This window comes from Pleurodeles waltl, chromosome 1_2 (genome assembly GCF_031143425.1).
Source record: "Pleurodeles waltl isolate 20211129_DDA chromosome 1_2, aPleWal1.hap1.20221129, whole genome shotgun sequence".
Lineage (NCBI taxonomy): Eukaryota > Metazoa > Chordata > Amphibia > Caudata > Salamandridae > Pleurodeles > Pleurodeles waltl.
Window position 1 is genome coordinate 509,594,878 of NC_090437.1, and position 21,212 is coordinate 509,616,089.

The window sequence follows — 21,212 nt, forward strand, 5'->3', positions numbered from 1 at the left end:
TGTAATATGACCCAGGCCTCTCCAAATCACAGAGATGACCAACCCCTGTCCTGACCCCACTTTTGGAGGCAACACAGGCAGAAAAATTAGTTACATTTACATAAACTGTGGAACAGTCCCATCCCTAAGGTGGACAAGCTGAAGTGAACACTACTTTTCAAATTCTTCCATCTTACTTGGAAGAAGTTAGACTACTAAGGTTAGGGTTATGCCCACTTCCCAGCGGAAGTGGTGATAATTGTGTAATCATCCTAAAGGTGGTCAGCCCATTGGCTACAGCCTGGATCTGCCTATTACTCCCCTAATTTGAGTATTTAGGTGACACCGCTAACCCCTAGAACTCAGATTTCCACAACCTAAGAAGACCCGGAGAAAGAAGAGTTGCACCTGCAGAAGAGGAAAAGAAGAAGCAGCAGACCTGGAACCAGCCCGTTTGGCCTGCCTGCTGACATCGAAGGATCCTGCACAAAAAACCAGCTCGTCCAGCCTTCAATAAAGAGTTAAGTCTCCTGTGGGCAGAAGACTTGCCCTACAAGAAGAAACTCAAAAGAAAAGACTCCACAGCTGCTGGCCCCTGTAAACCCGCCACCAGAAGTGACCACTGCATCCGACATCCAGGACCTGAGGTGAAGCCAACCGACAGTGCCAAAGCGGGTCTCCAGCTGCCCAGAGACTGAGTCCAGTGTGGCCTCGCCCATTTGGACTCTCCTGAGATGCTTGCAGCCTCTGCACACAGGCCCTCTCTCCCACAGGCTTGTGGAGAGAGAAAATCTGACAGCTACAGCAACCACTCCGGCTGTGACTCCTGACCCAGCTGAGGTGGGTCACCAGTGCCATTGACGTTCAGAGGCTCCTAGGAGTTTGAATCCACCCTGGGTCCACCCCTACTGGACTACCCCACAACGCCTGCAGCCTCAACATACAGGACCTTCTGACCGCAAGTGCTCCCGGACATGAAAACCCTGCGCCTAAGGACACCCCTGCATCCATCACCCCTGGGCACAGGAGAAGAAGACAAAAGCATATATAAAAAGAAGTGTTATTTTTCTAAATCGGTCTCTGATTTATTCTTTGATTGTTTGTCTCATTTATTGCTTCTGTGAGTACAACAAATGCTTAGCACTACCATCTGATAAGCCTGACTAGTCGCCCACACTACAACAAAACATGAGTGGCAAGTAAGCAAAGAAGACGTGGCAAAAGAAAAGAGTTAACTATAGAAAATAAAACTTTGCAGGTTTGTTTCTCCTGCTGTACACGTTCTTGCCAGTCACACACCTTCTGTTTGTAGGGCCCTCGAAGTTGAAAAGAAGTACCTTAATCACATTGGGAGCAGCGGATGGGCACTGATTAAGTTGCATCAATCAGTGCTTGTTTCCTGTTTCACAGACAAGAACGGAAATGATGCTTGGCCTGCAGTGACAAATTACAAGGCTTTAAAGAAGAGTGCCACGCAAGCCAGCAAATGGTAGCACATGCTCTTGCAGGCTTCACCCTAAAAAGTGCCTCTGCAAATGTGGAAGCACAGACAGGAAGAAGTATTTTGTCCATGGCATGGACACACATAAAGACACAGGAGGAAGCCGGAGGCAAGGAGTATACACTATCCAATGAGAAGCAAGAAAATGAGAACTATGTGAGAGCCAACCAGTGGTAAGTAAAGGTGAGTAATGGGTTGGTTCTGCACTCCTTTTAAGATTTTTTTCTTTGCATGAGATTTTGCAAGATCATCACAAGCGATGTGCAGGCAAAACCTAAAAAGGTCAACAGACATAGACAAAGATGTGTGAAACATAACTCCAAAGCAACAGAACAGGCTTAATGGTTGGTCAGACTAGCAAAGCAACAAACCGGCATTAGGGTTGCTACCCAGCGAAAATTTGTTTATCAAACAATGTTGCCTGTGTGTGAATTTCATGATTTAGGCCACGCCCATCACTGGATAGGACATACCCCTTTAAGACATTTGTCACGCCCCTTTTACAGCTCCTCCAATTTTTTTTATCTCACTTAAAGCCCTGTTTAAAATATTTTAGAAATAAATGAGGGACGAAATAGTGATTGGGCCTATTTAATGCGTGGAGTCCTGTTATTCTTTCTTTTGATTAGACTGGACTGGAATTTGCAGCATCGCGCAAGGACAGTGATGGGATCTGAATTCTATTTCAGGACCAGAGGCTCAGATTATGCTTCTCTTCCTTTTACTACTCAAATACAGCAGCCAATCACAAAACAGAAAACTTCAACTACATTTCCCAACATGCTTTACCCAACATGTCCACCAATCACATAACATTAGACCATATTAGATTCCTTAATGTCATCTAGAACTCCTCTTTCTTTGCTCCGTAGAATTCCATCACGATTAAGAAGCTGAAAACCACAAACTTGACGAACATCTTCACGTAAAGTCTGTCTGCATTATGAAAGCCAACCAAACATCAAACCGCTGCTTATGTACCCAGGGCTAAAACAACCTTCCTTTTATTCCGATTTCTGCTCCGTTCCTAAGAAATCAGGAAAAAAACATCATGGTAATCTAATGCATAAACCTTTAATCATCAAGGTGGGTTAAACTTTGGTATGACATATTCATTACTCAAATATGTAGTCGTAAATCATACTGCAACAGATTAAGTGGGTGGGATAATCCTCGCCTCTGTGTCCTTAATAGAATTGAAAATTCTTGATGCAAATTCTAGCATATTTTTCATTATATTTCAGGACCGGAGGCTCAGATTATGCTAGTTCAAAGCTAATTGAAAAACTTGTGTTGCAGTATCACCCACTGGTTTATAATAGACCAGCCTAAACGTAGAATCTGAAGACCAATCAGCTGATTTCATAATATCTTGCACAGTCACTCCCAATTGTACAGACTTGGTGCCATCGCACCTCTAATCGAATGAGCACCAAATTCCTGAACGTCAATTCTTGCCTTGACCATTATTTCTCTTAGCCATCTAGCAATGGTCGGGGCAGACACAGTTTGAAAGGTTTTTGTAATAAAATCAGTGATTGATCTGACCTCAATGCTCTAGTACATTCTTCGTATCTTTTCAAACAATTGACAACACACAACTTCGTACAAAAGGGTATGCAAAGTAATCTATACATGTAGATAATGTTTTTGTCCTTCTAGTAAGGCTGAAAGAAACACCCTCTGGTGTAAACACTCTACCTGCAAGATCCAGAGCATTCACATCCGATGGTCGTCGACATGCTGCCAAGCATAAAACCATTGCTAATTTGGCAGACAATTGCTTCCTCGTCAAACCAGAATTATCTGGCCATCTCTCAAATAGTCTGAGAATCAGATTCACATCCCACAGAAATGTATGCTTTGGCCTCAGAGGATTAGATGCTCTCACGCCCTTCAGAAGCTTAGAAATGAGGGGATGCTTTCCTACTGGAGCATTCCTCGCCTCCGTGTCCTTAATAGAATCGAAAATTCTTGACCCGAATGCTAGTAGATTTTTCATTAAAGCAAAGGCTCAAGGCCTCAATGCATGTATGTGTGCCTTTAATAGAAACATTGGTTTCAATAAGATACGCTGAGGCAGCCCCAGTTTGTTCAGCAGCAGAGCAGGTGGACAAGAGATTTGTTTTTGTAGCTGCAGAACCAGAGCTTAATTTGTAAATAAAAACGTGCCGGTGCCCAAAGCGCTCCTTTGAAACTCGGAGCTGCTGCAATTAATTAGCTGAGCACAAAATACTGAGGCAGTATTAATCCTAACAATATCTCGGGCTCCTTTAATCTGTTTACAGACACTCCCTGTCCTTTCAGGTCACTCTTGCAGCTTTCTGCTATCTCCCTTTGTGAGGCTTTCTTGTTTTTCTCTTCCTCCGTCTTTTCTATATGTGTCTTTTGCTTGCAGTAAATGCTTGAGGCAGGAAAAATAAGTGCCGGCCCTCACAAATAAGCTCTCCTTTGAAACTCGGGGCTGCTGCAATCAATTGTGTGAGCACAAAATACTGAGGCAGCGTAATCATAACGATATCTTGGGCTCCTTTACTCTGTTTACAGCCACTCCCTGTCCTTTCAGGTCCTTCTTGCAGCTTTTTGCTATCTCCCTTTGTGAGGCTTTCTTGTTTTTCTCTTCCTCTGTCTTTTCAATATGTGTCTTTTGCTCGCTGTAAATGCTTGAGGCAGAAAAATAAGTAAACAAGTGCCGGCCATCACAAATAAGAGCTTGGTAAGTTATAAATCTCTGGCCTATGGATAGAATGGGTTACTTTGTAATGTCAAGTCACATAGAACCGCTATTACCCCCACAAATACTAACACCATAACACACAACAGTCGGCAGCCAATATAGTATGTCGTCTGGATTACAGCTCAAAGGCTAAATCCTATTACACTCACATTTGACATCTGCTAAGGGTCTTGTTCATCACTCAGTACTGCAGCAGCCCTTAAACTAGCCATACCCAACTGAACATGCATGGAATAATTGAAGAGATCTGCCACATGATACTAGCCAATCAGAGGACTTTAATTTAGTCCATCCCTGCAGGCACCAACTACCTACATACTATGATTGCTTCCCGACACCTCACAATAACAGTTAGGTGTGGGAATGACAGTCAGAAAGTTCATCCCACTAGGTCTCCCCCTCACTTCTCTTTCCAACCGTTCCTGCTCACGACTATCAAACTTAACAAAAAAAACAAAAAAAAACACATAAAAAAGGAAAACCCAGTGCAGTAGCCAGGTAGAGGGATTATGATCAGAAATACCATAGAGGGACCTGCAGAGATGCTCAAAGCTGCCAGCGTACTGAAAACCATATACCACACACCTATTTATCACGCCAACACACTGCTAGGTACTGCATTCCATATCACAGTAACCACTATCACAGTAACCGCACACTGATGGTCATCACGCTTTTCATGGGAACACTTCACATACAGGATCAACAAACACCTGGAGGACCCCACTGACCCCTACACAATTAATCTTATGGATGACCTGACAAACCTCAAACTCATCCAGCAAGTGGAAGGCCCTACCCATGCTGCCAGATACCTACTGGACCCCATCTTCCCCAGCTTCTGTGAAATTACAGTGGACAAGCCTGCATCCATCACATAGTACGATCACACCTTCTTCAGTTTCAAGAGACCTGCCCCTCACCACTGAAGAAATGTCATCATAAAACCCTCATAAGGGGGTTGGAACAAGGTCTCTGAAGAATTCATTAACTCAGAGCACCTACACCACTGACTGCAACACCTCAACAACCTTCCCAGATCCATCTACAACTTCAATGCTGAGATCACCTCTTGGGCAGACATGGCCCCACTAAAGACCACCAGAACCAGACCACAAACAAGCTAGTACACAGAAGAGTTTCAACTCTCCAAGCGCCACTACAAGCATGAAAAACACAGGTGGAGACAAAGCTAAGATGACAGACCAGAGAAACTACAGATCAGCTCTCAGACAATGCCAGCCACAAATCAGAGGAAAACACTCCTCCCTCACCAACCACATTGAAAGCAGCCCTAAAAAAGTGGCAAGGAAGCCTTAGCCATTGTGAAACATTTTAACTCTCTGCAGAAAGCTCCAACAGCGCCACTACCACACAAGACTTCAGCACCCAGCTGTCCTTCTCCTTCAACAGCAGGATCGCCAACACCTACAAGAACTTCAAGCCCAAACAGCAGCAACCACGTGCTTCCCACACTCCAGAGCACCATTGGTCCCCTGCCCTCATCATGTACTCACTTAAGGACTGGGCACCACCTTCAGCTCAGCCCTGATTCAAACAACACAGCCACCTTTCTGGATGCCTTGAAACGCACCATTTCTCCCTCTCCTGAAGAATCCCTCAGGTAACCCAAAGCACTAGCCAACTAATGGCCTATCTCCCTGCTAACCTTTCAAGCAAAAGTCACGGAGAAGATTGTGAAGAAACTTCCAGCCAGACACCTCAACAACAACCTCCTTGACACCACCCAATCCAGCTTCAGACCCAACCACAGCACTGAAAGCACCCTCACCGCTGCCAGAGACGACATCCAACTGATTATGGATGAGGAGACACTGTTGCCCTCATCATTCTGGATCTATCTACTACCTTCAATAGTCTTCCACCCCATCCTACGCCTACACAATCATCAGCAGCATTCAGGGAGCAGAGATCCAGTCTTTCTTCACAGAACCCACCAAGTTGGTCACCCTGCCACTTTGGACCTCAACCACCGCCAATCTCCTCTACGGAGGACCACAAGGATCCTCACTAAGTCCCACACTGCTTAACGCCTATGTGGCCCTATTCCGCAGAACCGTTATTACCCACAGAATCACTGTTATTGCCTATGCAGATAACATCCAGCTTAACCTCTACCCCTCCAACAAATCAAACATCCATACCAACCTCTCCATCCTGCATGCCCGAAGTCGCCAGATGATTCAAAGCCAACTGCCTCAAGCTTAAAACAAACAGAATGAAGTAGTCATCTTTGGTAACAACAGCTTGCTATGGAACTCCACTTGGTGGAATGCTGATCTCGAACCAACACCCAACTACCCACATGAAGAATCTCAGAAAAGTAGTGAACAGCCTTGCTGTGACAGGCTCAAGTGATCTCAGTTTCCACACAATCAAGGTGCTCAATAGGTTTTTCAAGAGGCTTCCCTTCAACATTACCAGAATCGTCATTCTGGACAGAAGGAATTAAATACCAACTTAACAGAAGACTCTAGATCATGCAGAACTCACCTCTAAGACTTCCACCCCGCACTCAACATATCACCACGCACCTCCAAGACCTCCACTAGCTCCCCATCCACAAATGGGCACTCTTCTAACTGTTGATTCTTGGTACTGTATTTGCCAATGCAATTGATTATGGTTGGATCAGTTAAAACAGAAGGTTTCAGAGTTACATTTGCGCTGACCAAAACTGTACACATTTAAAAAAGTGCTCTGACAGCCTACACAGCCCTTTTCCAACCATCGTTTCAGCATGTGGTTCATTGCAGAAATCCTTGGGGCAATATATTGATTACTTTCTTCAATCAAATGCACAGGAACAAAACAAATCTATTTAATAGATACTAAGGATTTTCTTCAGGAATTGCTAACTTTAAAGTTGGATACACTTCATCAAGTTTGTTGACTACAGTAGATGTTAATTATTTGTACACGTTAATTCTGCATCAATTATATAGTGATAGAGGCAGTGGAGTGGAAATTAAGAAAAGATCACATTACTCAAGTTATTTCTAATGGAGGAAAATATATATACACATATTTTAGCATTTTTTAAATTTCCTACAAAAAGCAGGTACCTCTATCTGGCCCCCATCTACGCTAATATATGTATGGTGAAGTTTGAAGAATACATTTACGACAATGAGCAATGGAGAACAAATTTGATACTATATTTATGATTTATAGACAATATTTTCATCTTATGGAAAGGTTCTTTATCTGCATTGAAGAAATTATTTCAGACTGGACTTCCTAGCATTGTACCATTAAAGTCACACAAAATAGGTAACAGATCACATTGCTGGATGTTATGATCAACACTAATCAGGCAACAATGCCAAGTTAAAAAAAGGCAGAAATAATTAAGTATATTACACTTGTGTTTTTACCTTGCTTGTGTAAACACGCATTTCCCTTACTCCGTTTATTTGCTTGAAAAGAATATCACAGTAATACTTGCATATACAGGGAAAAAACAAGGACAGATTTAGAGCTCGAGCACACCCAGAAAACATCATATCAAAATCAGTAGAAAGAGCCCAAAATATTGAGTGCAAAATTATTAAATTCTATAGTCAGAAAAAGATTTGAGACATATTTCAAGAAAAAACAATGTTTGCATACCGAAAATCGAAAAACATTAAAGAAATTCTTGGCAGCTGCCAACAGAAAGCAATAAACAAAATATTGTGGAACAACCGTGTGCAATAATTGCATACATTGTAATAACGCAAATGCAGCAAATTCACTAACGCACCCTCAGAAAGGCCTCACGATTGTTCTACAACATACAGTGACATGTGACACCACGAACTGCAGATACTGTTTGAAATGGTCTTGTGGCCTATTACATGTTAGTAAAACTGAACAAAAAGTTCAGATGTGAATCACACAGCTTACATATGCCTACTACCCCACCTGGGGTATAGGCAATCAACCAGGACTCTCAAGCTATCTTTCTTTCAATCTGACTCCAGGGGCAACACATCTCCTTGCAGTCAGCCTTGAGGCCTTGGTGCCAGGTGTTTCTTGGCCTTCTTCTTTTCCTTTGAGGCTTCCAGGTCAAGGCTTGCCTGATGGTGTTTGATGTGGTCTTGGGGAGGATGTGTCCTATTCAGCTCTAGCATCTTTTCATGATTCCTTTAAGTGCCACAGGTAGTTGCTGATGGGTTGTAGAATTCCTATACCCGACACCCAGGACATATTGTTTGGTGTCAGGGACAACAGGTTTTCATGTTTATGTTGTCCTAGGGACAAGTAGACCCAACTCCCTGAAGCACAATCCCTTTGGCGGACAGTTTACAGTACCACAACATGGATAAGGGAAGGCCAATGTCTACAGTTAAGGTAATATTTGTGTCCATAAGTTAATGCTATTCAAACTTGTATTTATGTTTCATTAATACAAAGCCTTTATTATTAAGGTGAGTACTCTAATGCACTGCTGACAGTGGTCCCAACATAAAAATGTGTACACAAGTTTGCAAAGTTTAACAATATGTGTTATTTAAAATGCTGCCAGAATGCTCTCTGATTCAATGCAAATATTTGCAGAAGCTTGAAAGCAAGATTGATAAACAATGCTTTTAAAATAAATGTTCACAAAAAATACAACTAGGAAAAAAACATTTTGCTTAAGTACTGTGAAATTGTATGTACTGTTTCTTTGAAGCATCATCTTCTAAAATGTGTTGATGCATGCTAGTATTTCCAAAAATATTCATAATGAAAAAAAATCAGTGCAACCAGTTTTAACAAGATTATGGGAAGCATGAAAATAAACTATTATTGGCAAAGCCAAGAGGTCCGACATTTGTGGTCAGCCTTTTGGTTTTGCCAATGTGTGTTTTGTGTCGACATGTTTTTGTGTAACTTTATTGTTGTGGGAGCTGCCAGTTTCTCACCATTGTAACAAATTTTGGCAAAAAGCAATAATATTTTTTGGTTTAAAAAAGGCACACACTGGGGGCGGCCACAAGGGCATAACCGGAGCCGGAGAACGCTGTGGCTTAGATCTCTGGCACGAATAAACGCACCGAGCGAAAGCTAAGAGGAAGGAAGCACCGGCTTCCCTCAGGAATTTTTGGAAAACAGGGGAAGATAGGCAAAAGTAGCCTGGCGGCTACCCCCAGTCAAACTCACCCTGTAGTTTCATGCTGAATGTTACGCCTAAGGAAAAGGGAAAGAAACATTTAGAAGGAAAGGAGAAGCAGCCTCCCACTCTTGCCCTGCTCCGCGCTTTCAACTATGGATTCTGCAAGAAGAAGGAGCAGTAACTTCAAGTAACTTCAAGTAAGCAAAGGGGGGGAAGTGGTCTGAATGATTGACTGAGACTCTTGAAAAGCACGTTAGTTAAGACTTACTCTCTTTTTCAATATAAAAACTCTGCTAGACTTCAAGATATTTACATACGTTTTGTAGACTCGGACGGCACCCACCCTATCGATCTTCGTTTTGCAACTGATTTATACCAACAAAAAAAACAAGAACTGAAAGGACTAGAGGGTTCATGGTGAGCAGTATCTACAAAACCCGGGGCCCCCCAATGTTATTGATCACGGAGGCAAATATTAACTACTCTTGTATCCATCCCTGGTCTACTAAGGGCATTATTAAAAGTGTGATATACGACGCAGCACACGATCTGATAGTAGCAATAGCAGGGCTAGCCAGCTTTGTGAAATCATTCCCCCACTTTTTTAAAGTAAGGATGGCGCCTAAATGCTTTGGAATCCTGGAGATAAGACTGACAGCGCCAAAGCACTGCGTTCAGGAAAAGATAAAGGGGACATGGTCGGGGCAAACAGACGTCCCACTTCAATAGTGGGTAGGCAACCTGGGAAAAACACAGCTGGCCAAGGCAAAGATTTAAAATCGGATGATAACATAATCCCCCCTCCGGAAAATAGGGGGAAAAGCAAAACCCAGGCTACTATCACTTCTTTCTTGGCAGGAGGGGCACAAGGAAGCAAAACTACAACTTTGACTCCTGCGTCGTGAGGGGAACAAACCACTACAGAAAGCACTCGTGGGGGGGCCTCCGGCAAAAAGTCTGGTAAGGAAACATCATCCCAATCGGGATCAATAAGGTCAGACAGCTGTACGATGGAGAGAAGGAAGGAAAAGGATCTTGCCATTAGTCAGGAATCTCCCCCGGTGCAGCAACATGTGTCCGCAACACAAGGAGGAGACTTGAGTAATATAAAACAGACACAGGGCAGCGCAAAAGAGCAAAGTATGTCGCAGAGTCTAAGAGGAAGTGACAAGGGCAATGAGAAAGAGATGAAAATGTTGGACTGGTCGAAAGATACTGGGGATAAATTCTACTCACTAACAGAGGAATCGGACTTCAGTAGCGCTGAGGAGCACAGCCCTAGTGACTCTGGTAGCAGCATATCCTCTGAGGAGGGGAATGCTTTATCAAATAATGAACTTACAGTGCGGCAGCGGCGGTGCCAGCGCAAGTGCACCAAAACAAGGTCTGGATCACAGGAGGGTACCGAATTCTCCGCATCTAGCGGGAGTAGGACTTTGAAATGGGATTACTCCAGTATCAATCTAACAGATGTAACTCGCACAACAGATATGTCAACTATGGGGGGTCAGCAGTTGGGGAGTAACGACAGAGGAGAAAATAATGAGGGCGCAAAGAGTTATATATGCGTAGCGAACACTGACTCTGGGATGCTACAATCAATATTTAATTCAATCAAAGAATTCCAAACGGAAACTCGGATTGAAAGTCGTCGAGCCAGGGTGGCTACAAAACGGCTGCAAGGATCAGTGCGCAAGGTTGCAAAATCATGTACTGAGATAGAAGCTAAGTTATGCACAATGGACGAGAGGATAGTAGCAGTCAAAGAGGAAGTCGACACGTTGAAACAACAGAGCGCCACGCAGGAGAGCCAAATGACTGACGTAATGTGGAAATTGGAAGATTTGGAGAACCGGCAGAGAAGAAACAATCTACACTTTTTGTGCATAGAGGAAGGGCTGGAAGGAAACGACATTTGGAGCAACATGATTAAGCTTTTGCAGGGGGCATTCCCCGAATTGAACCATTGGGATTGGAATAATGAGATTCAGCGGGTTCATAGATTTCCCCCGACCAGGAGGAAGGGGGTACACTCATCTGCCTCAAAATATCCTAGACCCATTTTGGTGTTTTTTGGGAACTTTTTGCTGCGTCAGGCGGTTTTTGATAAATCACGCCCTAATACCCCGCGACATATGGAAGGGGTAACCTTTTTTACGCGACTAGACTTTTGTCATACAACTGTGGAGCGCAGATGGCGGCTCCGACAGCTGATCAAACCTTTTTTCGATAAGGGAGGAGAGGCCTACTTGATTTCCCCTGCTCGTTTGAAAACTGTGGTTAATGGGAAAGTGAGATGGTTTACGTCAGAGATGTAGGCAAAAGAATATTTGATGGAGTTGAAACAATGATGTATTTTTAGATATAAATGATTTTGGTGGTGAGCGGGGCACCCTGCATCTACGCTTCGCCAACACTCTGGCCAAAGGGGGCTCGATTGCTCTACTAGAAGGGGGGGGCTGGCTGAGAGGAGGGGTCCCCTACCTGCCCTCGTGGGGAGGGAGGGGAAGGAGAGGGGAAGATAGGTATGTGGTGGGGTGGAGGGGGGGGGTCGGGAGGGGATAAGAGGCGGGAAGAAATGGGGAAAGGGGAAGGAAGGGACCAAAAGATTGGAACAGAAACAGAACATAAGGACCCGAGAGAGAGAAAGGAAGCAAGGTTTATGTAAGAGTGTATACAGCTGGGGTGAAAGGCCAAACAGAAAGATTGGGAGGTGGAGAAGGCGGGGGAGGGGAGAAAGAGTTAAAAATGACGAGACTCCGAATAGCTTCTATTAATATCTGTGGTCTAAATGACCCCAGAAAAAGAAGGAAAGTTATGGAAGAACTAAAAACTCTCAGGGCAGATATTTATTGCTTGCAATAAACTCATGTAGAATATAGGAATCAAGGGATTCTAGAGTCACTTGGCATGAGAGTGATAGTATGTTCAAAACAAGAGGTGAAAATTAAAGGGGTGGCGATATTGGATCGGAGCAACAAAGTGAAATTTGCCAGGCAGAAGGTGGATAAGAATGGGAGATGGGTAATTGTAGAATGCTTATATAGGGAAGGTAGCTTTACGCTGTGTACTGTATATGGGGCAGTATCAGATGATCCAATGGTAATTGACACTATGGCTGTAGAATTAACAGGCTGGCCGGCCGGTATATTTTATGCGGGGACTTTAACTTTAATGGGTCCTGGGATGGCTTGCAGGATCTCTTAGAGCCCGTAGTGAAGAAATATCAGGGGCGGAAGCCTCGAGTATTCAAGGCAATAGTAGGTCTGCAGAAGGAGTTAGGTCTGGTGGATGCTTGGGCCAAGCTGCGCGATCCAGATCTGGGGTACACTTATTTTTCTGCCCCTCATGTGAAACTGGCCCGACTAGATTTTTTTTTACATCTTCTGAATTGTTATCACAGGCTAGCATGGAATTATACCCACGGATCATGTCGGATCATAATCCACTGGTAATGGACTTAGAATTAAATGGTCTAGAACATAAAACCAGGAGATGGACTTTTGAAAGGGGGATTCTCAGTGACTGAATATCTGGAGTATATGAGGGATTGGATAGTGGAATTTTTAGAGATTAATAGAGGTTCTGCTCCTATAGAAATAGTTTGGGATACTCTGAAAGCAGGGGCACGGGGAGCAACCCTAAGCTTCAGTCTGAGTAAACAAGGAAAGGGCCAAAGAAAAATAAGAGACTCGCATGTGAAGCTCAGAGATCTAGAAATACAGCTGATTACAGCCATAGAGAGGGGGGAAGATATGAAGAACATCCAGGAGCGAATTGCTATAGCAGGAGCAGCAATAAATGAGGTTAACGCAGAAAGAGTAGCTGGAAAATATCTCGCGCAACGCTCTGAAAGGTATGAGTTTGGTGAAAGAACTGGCCACCTGTTGGCGGTAAGGGCAAGCCATAAAGCTGCAGCAGGGGTCATTCGAGAGATTCAAGGCCAACAGGGACAAATAGTGACAGATACTGACGGTATTAGGAAAGTGTTCAATGGGTATTATACTGACCTCTAGAATTATACAGCCAGATTCTCATCAATAGAAATGCAGGAATTTCTTCACCCCATTAGGTTTAATACAGTCTCAGAAGAGGATTACCTGCAACTGGAGGGTCAGATTGGTAGTTTAGAAATAGACAAGGCATTTGGTGAACTGGCCGACGGCAAAGCATCTGGCCCTGTACAACTCCACTAGAGTTCTACAAAACCTTTAAAATAGAGTTACGTCCACTGATGCTCAAGCTGTTTATTCAGGTACAGAGTGGTGGAAAGACCCTGACCTCTTGGGGAATGGCTAATATAGCAGTTTTCTTTAAGAAAGGGAAGGCCCCGCAGAACCCGGCCTCATATCGGCCGATAACATTAATTAATAGTGATGCTAAAGTGTATTCTAAAATATTTGCTGCACGCTTATCCTTAGTAATCAGGAAATTGATAATGCCCCGGCAACACGGATTTGTCCCCGGTAGAGATACGGCAGAACATATTCAAAGAGTTATTGCGCTGTTTGATGCAACAGAAGTGGCAGAGGAGCCTATGGCTGTGGCCCTGCTAGACGCGGAAAAAGCATTTGACTGAGTTGGCTGGAAATATCTTTGGGAGGTTATGGAGAAATATGGCTTTCGAGAACAGTTCATAGTGGCAATAAAGGCCATGTATAAGTCTCCGGGAGTAAGAATTCAATTAATGGGAGGGCAGTCTGGATGCATCCAAGTGGGGAGAGGCACTAGGCAGGGATGCCCTTGCTCTCCGCTGTTGTTCGCTCCATATATAGACCCTCTGCTCAGACAGCTCGAAGAAAACAAGCAGATCATCCCGGTACAAAGATATGGTTGGGACACAAAAGTCCTGGCCTATGCGGATGATATTGCTATTATAACCTCCAATCTGGATACAGCACTGAAAGAAATCGAAGAGATCACTACTAAGTTTGGGACATTCTCTGGGTATTTGTTAAATAGAACTAAAACTCAGTTGCTGGTTAATCAATTTATGAAATCACAGGACAATCGGAGGGTGGAGCATGCAGTATATCTTGGTATTAGTATCTCACCAAGGGTAGGAGAAATCGTCAGCCTGAATTTGGACTCAATATTGGTAAAGGCTAGAAACGATATGCACAGATGGAATAACTTGCATATGACTATAATAGGGAGGTGTAATATGGTCAAAATGATTCTTCTTCCCAAATTATTGTATCTATTCCGGACCATACCCTTGAACTTTACAAAAGCTTGGTTTGAAGATATCGAACGGATAATTATGAGATTCATCTGTGCATATGGCAAGTGTAGAAGGTCGGCCAAGTTTATGTCCCTATCTCGTGAAAGGGGGGGTGGGCCTTGCCTAACTTGAAGCTATATCAATTGGCAGCTGCATTCCAATATATGCGTCCATTATGGGGGGACAGACCAGGGGAGAATAGGGTGGGAAGCATCCCCTATATCCCTAATATGTACGAACTGCTTGTGGGCTCTGCCTCAAAGGGGTGCTTGTTAACTTTCCACGAACCAGGGTACTATAAGAAAACCCAGTATAAGGTACTAGAGGCGGCTTATAAATGTTGGCTGCCCTGGCGTACAAAGAATGGGCTTGGGAGATTTAACTATTATACCCTAATTAAGAATAATCCGTCGCTCCCGGAAATTTTTAAAGACAGATAAAATGGGCCTCCAAAGGTATAGTGAGGCTAAGGGACTTTTTTGACGATACTGGAATCAAGACATCTACGAATCTTCAAGAACGATTCGGTTTAGAACAAAGGGATTTCTTTAAATTCTTACAGGTACGAGACTTTTTGAGCAAGAAAACGGGTGGGCCACAGGGGTTCAAAAGCAATCAACTGTTAAAAAACATTTTGGGAGAATCTAACCTAAATATCAAAGTAATCTACTCCTTGTAAATGGCAGAGCAACCCGATGACTTGGAGAAGCATAGTGAACGGTGGAGCGGTAAATTGGTGGATGGAAGTGTTAATTTTCTTAACACACTCGAGTTAGGTCATACTATGTTACTATCTTCATCTCTACAGGCACAACATTATAAAACTGTGTTTGACCTGTATTATACACCAGCCCACCTTGCCAAGTGGGGGGGTCACGTGGAATTAATTGTCCAAGGTGTGGGGACCATGCAACAGATGTAATACATATGTTTGCCACTTGCAGAGAATTAACGACATTGATAGATGGGATACAACTTGTGATTAAAGAAATTTTGGGGTATGATGTGGTTCTTACCCCAGAAATTCTGGTTCTAGGGGTTGCCGAACAAATAAGGGGACGACAGAGGGCGTTTATTTCTTCTTGCCATGGCGGTGTACCGATTATGTGTCTCCTCTGTATGGTTGAGTATGCAACCACCATCGTGGCAGCAGTGGCTGGGCAGACTAATATCAGTGTATCATCTGGAGATTTCCCTGTATGAGCAGGAGGGGAGATTGGCCAGGAGGAAAGGGAATGCTATCTGGGGTCAATTTCGGAACTGGCTCATGGCTAATGACTGATGTATTAAGTCAATGCTTCCTTTTGTTTTCCTTTGTGGGGATAAATGGGGGAAATGTATCTGTCACTCCAATTGAAGAAGAAGGTCTAATTATATATTGTATTTGTTTATTCTCTTCTGAAAAAAACAATTTAAAAAAAATAATAAAAAAGGCACACATTGCCACAGAAGTCTCTGGCACTAAACAAAACTACTTTGCTGATATGCTCCCTGTGAAAGAGCAGAATGCTGCCACTCACACTGAAGGGAGTCTATAGATAGATGGAGACAGACAGACAGAAATGTAATAAAAACAAAAGGACCTGGTTAACTTCAGACCTAATTGGGGGCCTAATTCTTAAATAAAAACACCCATTAATATGCCCTTGCATTAACGCAGATTTACATCTTTTATGAATTCACAGTAATTTACAAATGTAGGCCAGAAAATCCTACTCCTAAAAAATGTATGTGAACTGCATTTTAGTGCAACCAAATATGCAAGTGTAGATTTGCTCATTCGAAAACTTATTGAGAATTTACAAGTTCACTTTTCCTCCAATCACTTCATTCCCCAAATGTGGATTAAGTTTTATTTCTGCCCTTGTCTGGAATACATTTCCAACCTTTCTCAGTAAGGGAAAAGATTACAGAAGAGCTGGTGAAACCCCTTAAGACATGAAAGTTAGAAGGTTTGCACAGTCTCCAAAAAGATTCCAGCTTTCAAACTATAGCTTATCTCCAGCCCCACTATGTAGATCTGTGGAAAGGTGGGAAAATGTGGGAACTGGTAGATTTCAAACTCTACAATAGCATGAGGCCTGGCATAATCAGAGAGACTATTATCAGAGTTCTTATACAATTAGACTGCTGTCATAATTTATTGCTGCACTACATGGCACAAAAGGAACAAGTGTTTTTTTTTAACTGAAAAAGTAAATTTATGAAGAAACCTGTCCTATGGACAAGTAGAGATTTTACTAAGTTCCACACCCGTGGGAACGGCCAGTGGATTTGAAGGATATTCCTCAGACAGTTGTTGATGAAGGTCTGGACTTTGTTGGTGGAAATCACTGTTGTCCTTTCTGCTGTAGACACAAACCCCAATTATAAATGTAATCTTGATTTGAAGAGTTAGGTCCTTGGAGCTACAGGTTTTATTTAGCTGAATGAAAGAAGACCTTGCTTTGCAGATTCTCGCCTTGACGTCAGCATCTGTCTCCCATGCCTGTCTATGACACTGCCCAGGTGGGTGAAGGCCTCAACCTCTCCCAGTGCATCACGTACAAGAGTGACAGCAGCAATGCTGGCTGCGTTAACCTTCAGGAGCTTGGTTTTTCCCCTGTGGATGCTGAGGCTAAGTTGTGGTGATGTGGCTGCCACACTGTCAGTTTCTCTTGAATCTGCAGATGGGTGTGGGAGAGTAGGGCCAGGTCATCTGAAAAGTCCAGGTTTTCGAGCTGCACCAATGTCCCAAAGGATCCCATTTTCTTCCTTGCTGTGGATGTCTTCATGATCCAGTCTATGTCCAGCATGGAGAGAATGGTGAGAGCAAACAACCCTGGCTGACTCTGATCCTGACTTGGAAGGCTTCCGCAAGTTGTCCTACATGGATTATCTTGTAGGTCATTCTCTCCTAAGAATTCCTGATGATCCTTACAAGTTTATCTGACACACCGTAGTGGTGAAGGGGTTTGCAAAGGATCTCTCTGTAGAAGCTGTCGAATGTCTTCTCATAGTCAAAGTTGACACAGGCAGGAATGTGAGTTCCATTCCATCGACTGCTCAATGATGATGCGCAGTGTTGTAATCTGGTTTGTGCGGGATCTGGCTTTGCCGAAGCCAGGTTGCTGGTCTTGCAACTGAGCATCGAATTATTCCTTTATCCTGTTCAGGATGACTACGCAAGCCACAGAGGGATAACTCTTCTATCAACCCTAGCAAAGTGTTCAACAGTTATGCAGGTCACCTTTCTTGGAGATCCTGATGAGCTATCCCTCCTTCCAATCTGATTGCACCTTTTTTCTCTTGCCAGATCCTTCCAAATGTGGTGTAGAGAATGTCTATGGATTTTTCAATATCTGCCTTCAGTGCCGATTCAGGTATGTTTTCAAGTCCTGCTGCCTTTCCATTTCTTAGATGTTTGATGAATGTGTTGCCACCCATTGGAAAGATTAAAAAACACATTTTGCAACTCCAGTTTCAGGTGTTGGAAGTGGTTCTTTTCTCACTGGAAGTTGACAACAAAAGATTGCTTCCGCGTGAAATAATACGGATAAAACTATTGAATATTCTACAGACTACGGGACTAAATGACATGGAGATGTCATGTTACTTGTCATATTGAACGTGAGCGTAATACATACAAACCTTTTTTAGGTGTTGATTATATTAATTAGAATTGTCTTACTTCAACTGGTGGACAAACATATAGAACAATATCTACCATATAGCACTGAATTTAGACTCATACCTGTACACTTTATATGTTTATACTTGTAATGTTATCACATTTATATCATCAATTTAGAAATGTTAGGACAATAGCAAAATAGGTCCTTTAAGATATCTGCAATTTAAGCATATTGTGCAGTTGTCTATCATGTGACTAATAGTGGAGTATCTTCAGTTAATACCTAGTGAATATTTATTGAATGATAAATAGAAAGGTCCATGATGTATTGATTGTTATGTGTAGAACATACGTGTATTCCTCTGGGGATCTCTTCTGATAGTTTGGGTTTACACCATAGTAAAGATACTAACCTCTTCCATGACGGTTGTGGTATTAGCATAGAGCAATTCACTAATTTTAACGTGATAAATGCAACCCCCATTTTCTTGCATTGCCCAAGACTGTTTGCTTTTTCCAGGTTTTGAGTTTGTCTTTTATTAAAATAAAAAAATATGAAAATCCGAAAAAATACAAAGAAAAATACAAAAAAAAAAAATCAATGTATGACTTTTATAGCATATACTGTAAAATGACAAAATGACCAGTAGGGGATAGGTGAGTTTATGTTTTGCATGCAAGTTCATGACTGGGCATTACAGAGCTCTGGGGCTACGGCTGAAAGAGGTTAAAGTTTCTCACAGTGCCTATCACTGCAACACAGAGGTGTTGAGACTATGTGGTCATCCAATCCTTGGCCTCTATTATAGCACACTGACGAATGGTCATTTATGTACCAATAGTAATTACCGTTTTATGTGGAAGTACGTGGAGGAACACATCTCTCGAATTATTGACTACTCAGAAAATGATGTTTTATACGTCAGACAGTGGGCGTGTTTATGACAGCAGACATGGTAAAAGAGCACGTTAGGAGGTACATGCAGAAGTACCTGCAGGACAGTGAAAACAGCACTAGAAAGGAGGAAGATGACATGCGAGATATGCAGATAGATAGATGACTGTAGAAAAATGGGGGGTAAAAGACGTGTCTAACAAGGTGAAATTATGGTAGACTTCAGAAAGTAACTCAAGAACTGGCTGTTTGACAGAGACTTTGCACCCTAAGAGCCCAGGGTGATAGTGCTGCACTTAACAGTACGGAGTAATTGAACTATAGCTCACGTCTCTTGGATAGGATCCATAGTTACCTTCTTAAGACATGCCAGTTTTACAGATGCCCCACCCCCATTTCTTCGACCTTTGTCAAATATCTTAAAACGCTGTATCCAGAAACAGTGAACACATACGCTTCAATATACTTTCTCGTCTTTTTAGTATCAGTTTAAGAAACATTTGGTTCTGCAGATTTTACGTCACTTTGCAGCAAATATTTCAAAATATTTTCACAATTTCCTAAAATGTTGTAAGCCTCTACAGTTATAGTTCGTGAAGCTGAGGTGGGGGAGAAAGAGAAGGGCAGCCTTCCTGTTATAAGCGTATCACTGATGCTGATCCTCTGGGCAGCAAACGGTTATAATGTATATTTCTTCAAATGTTAGTGTGAACATCTGTTTACAGAGGGTTCTCTGTCACTCTCCTTGCTGTGAAAGACCCAATTTCAAAACCTGAGAGGTGTCAGAAAGTCCGTTTGTTTTGTTTGTTTGATAGTCGCTAAGGAAGTACTTCAGCTTGCAGTCTTTTCTTTCTGCTACTGAACGGCCCAGCTACGGAGTTCGCTGTGAGATCAGATATTAAGTGCACGCGCTGTCTTCAAAGTGTTCTTGATAGTGACATTCACCTGCGCCACTCCCAGATTCTAGGTACGTGACGCCCACGTTTCCTCCTCCAGACACCGTAGCTGCCAAACCAGTCCGAGCGGAAAGTCATTTTTTGAAGTTACCATGACGCATTTTTGTGTGAGGCACTTGCAAGTTGTATGGCTAAAATGTAGTGCTCCGAGTGGTAATACACGAATGGCAATTCATTTTTATTTCATGCCATTGCAAGGAAAATACAAGCGGCACAATAAAATGTTGCTAAGGGCACCGTAGTAATAAACGCGCATTCACATATTATTGTATTTAAAGACTCAAATTCCATTGTATTTATTGTATTTATAAATATGATTAATTTTATTACGTATGTAAATAATTAAAATCATTACAAAAATGTTGCCACTACAATTATGCAAATGTTAAAACATATAACTCCTTCCTTAATATTAACTACGGTTCGAATTCTTCTTCCTTTGTACTGTGCTGGTCTACCTACACGTATCACTGGCAACCGTTGCATACAAAGTTTAAAAATATTTTAGAAATAAATATTAGAGGAGATAGTGAACGACCCTGTTTATTGCGTGGGATCCCGTGCTTCTTTCTTTGGGTTAGACTGGTCCCAGGCCTTCAGTTAAATTAGTGGCGGCTCCTCCGCTATGGCAGAGGAAGTCGCCCCCTGCTAGCTGCAGCAGATGCTCAACTTTTACAATAAAACGATAATAAACTTTGTTTATTATCGTTTTATTGTAAAAGGTGCGTGGCCATAGGGTGTGATAGGGACGGAGGGGGAGTCCACAGCACTCCCGTCTGTGCGCATGTATACTTGGCTGGCTGTCTCAGGCCTGCCGAACACACATGATCACTGGGCCCTCACCAGTGCCGGGTTGGAGACAGCAGGCAGAAGCTCTCAGTCTGCCTCAGAGCGGCAAGCAAAAGAAGGAGCTTCAGATGGCCTCTGGGTCCAGCTCTATATCACGCATAGGCATATCTAAAAATCTGGGACAGTTACTGTTGTCTTGTTGGAAATGGCCCTTTCTTCAGGGATATCCCCAGACTTTTTGCCTTCCTCCTTCCCTGACCTCGTTTTTGTTGTCTTTAAGACTCTGGGCACTTTACCACTGCTAACCAGTGCTGAAGTGCATTTGCTCTGCTTAAAACATCGTAACATTGGTGTCCACAATTGGCATATTTAATTTACTTGTAATTCCCTAGTAAAGTGCACCATACGTGTCCT